Source organism: Habropoda laboriosa, unplaced genomic scaffold, assembly GCF_001263275.1.
Source record: "Habropoda laboriosa isolate 0110345459 unplaced genomic scaffold, ASM126327v1 scaffold39, whole genome shotgun sequence".
NCBI lineage: Eukaryota > Metazoa > Arthropoda > Insecta > Hymenoptera > Apidae > Habropoda > Habropoda laboriosa.
In genome coordinates this window covers 323,229-325,894 of record NW_017100138.1, presented here as the reverse complement: position 1 = coordinate 325,894, position 2,666 = coordinate 323,229, and the positions used below count along the sequence as shown (strand labels likewise).

Here is a 2,666-nt window from a genome sequence, read left to right as displayed (position 1 = left end):
TTTTTAATATTACTAAAATAATGCAACTTAAATATTAAAAATCCTTTTTTTCTTAACAAATCTTTATATTTTCAAAAGTTTCACTGCAAAAGTACACTGAAATTGCTATCTAATCTTATCAAAAAATGCTTGAAGTACAAAGGCGTTAACTAATAAAGGGTTAAAAAATTCTGTTGCTATTAGTCGGTTAATTTTATTATTTTGCTAGAATATCGGTTATTATTTTCTTTACTAAATCGAGTATATATAATTTTTAGAGGAAGTCTTTCTTCTATTAAGGTCAGATTGTGCAATTTTTGTGAAATTCGTTTATACCTGTGAATAGAATTCGTAGAGGAATACGAAGATTATATCGTTCAATTTCATCAGTCGAATTGGTTTCATCGACATTGGAGTAGTATTTCATTGCTGAAAGGTTCCTTTATGGATGATGAAGCCTTTTGACACGAATTGCTTCGAACATTTTCCCTGAAAAACTCGACCAAATGTTTTACATTCAATAGAACGAATTTAATTACAAGATACAAACGAACCATACCTTCGGTTCGAAAAAAAGAAGAAAAAGCCTCTATTTTCATTTTCCATTTCATAAAATCTACGACAGAGGTCTATGCTTTAAGTACGTTAATTCAGTTAATTGTGAACGCCCTCTAATTGTGAAAGTACTCTAATTGCCAATATTACTTACTCATATATTTTATTTTATAATTTTGTCTAATAGTACCTTTTCATGTTGTAAGAGTATGGTCGAGCGAGTGTTGGGACTCGCGCTGGCTTATGACTCGCAGACTGAGGTCTGCGGAGAAACCCAGTCCCAACGTCTTGACACCCCCACGCTCTAAGGGCTGGGTCAGATAAGGACCTTGTTCTGAGGAAAGCCCCAACCTGTGCCAGGGTTTCCCGGAGGCAAGAGAGAAGCGTCAAGGCACGTATATAAGGAAGCGTTGAATAAGACTAGGCAGAATATATTAGAAAGATTATTAGGAAACGTGTAGTTGGTAAAGACGGACCAGAAAGGAACGAGGCGTCAACGACGGACGGACAAATAAATATAGTTTCAACATCTGTTTAAGTAAATCGTGACAAGTATTATTTCGATCAGACAACCCTTACAATATCAACAATATTTCAAAAAATATTCAACTGTCACGTTTTATACGCCTCAATCTGTATATTCGATGCTTTCGTTGTTTAACATGATATCTACTATTTTAAAGGCTCTAAAATGAAGTAATATGAGTTAGAAATTCGATAATACATATAATTGTATTAGGCATATGTTACTTTGCTCCTTAATATTTGAAGAACCAGATGGGACGAATAATGCATTCGAAAGCCCGTAAATATGATTACGTCAATCAAAGATTGAGCCAGTTACATACCGTTCAAATTAAATCCATTAGGCTAATAGATTGATGATAGTGATCTCATAGCATAATTATCACATTACTTCGGTATTACACCATTTGCCTTCCATGTTTCAGTTTTTAGAGTTAAATTATACAGAAAAAAATTAAGAATTCTTTAGAATATTATTTATTTGATATCTTTACAATACACTGTTGTAAAGAGGTAATTGTAATATATAAAAAATTGTCCTGAATTTCCAATCTTAATTTCAGGAATTATAGTTGGAAATATTAATTCCATGAATTAAATAATACGTTCGGTGATTATCGGGCAGCTCGTGCAGAACCCACTTATCCATTTTCTTCGTCTTACCTGTGTCTTGTAGTTGGCATAAATAAGTTAGTGAAATGTTGGCGAAGGTGTGTCAAATTTAATGGTTCTTATTTTGAATAAATATATTAACTTTTAGCGGAATTACGATTATTTCAATTCAGACGAAATCCGACAAAAATTGTCAAACGATCTAATATACATCCCATTTTCCGAAACTTAACCATTGCTAACCTATATTCTATCATTGTTTCACGTGGCAACTTGTGATTCAGCAATGTTTGCTCGATATTTTATCGCAGACACATCGATAATTCGGTTCTCGAGAAGGACGTCGAAGGGGAATAGGGGTTGGACATCGATAATGGCGGTTGCCTATCGCGCGATTTATCAAACGTACGCTTATCGATATGTCATGTATTCGAGAAGGAAAGGACACTGCGACGATAGCAGATAGAAAAGGACTCGTAAATATGACAAATCGTCAATGTGTTTTCCGTGACTTGCAATTTCTATGCTTCCTTACACGAATCCGCTTTTCATCTATTCACCGAAGCAGTCGAGACTCTTTCCTGTTCAACGTAAATTGAATTTCTACCCTGTAACGAATGGTGTTCTAAATCGTTTCAATTAAGTATTTGTTATTTCTCTGAATTAGAGAAAGCATTATGAAATATTAATTCTTCAGAGTTATGTAAATTTTGTTTAATATCTTGCCTTTGTTATTACATCAATGAAATTGAAATTCTTAGATGTAACGGAGAAAGTACTATTAACCCTTTGCACTCCAAAGGCGCTGTTATGGCGACATACTTAATTACTCTGGAGAACCTAGAAATGTAAAATTCAGGTTTTTTAATATTACTAAAATAATGCAACTTAAATATTAAAAATCCTTTTTTTCTTAACAAATCTTTATATTTTCAAAAGTTTCACTGCAAAAGTACACTGAAATTGCTATCTAATCTTATCAAAAAATGCTTGGA

At 33.2% G+C, this 2,666-nt stretch overlaps 1 protein-coding gene across 1 annotated transcript in view; it reads left to right on the top strand.

Moving 5' to 3' along the window:
- The window catches only part of LOC108579627 (choline O-acetyltransferase), a 139,810-nt gene that overhangs the window by 21,118 nt on the left and 116,026 nt on the right, over positions 1–2,666 (top strand). The gene's annotated exons all lie outside the window — the stretch shown is intronic.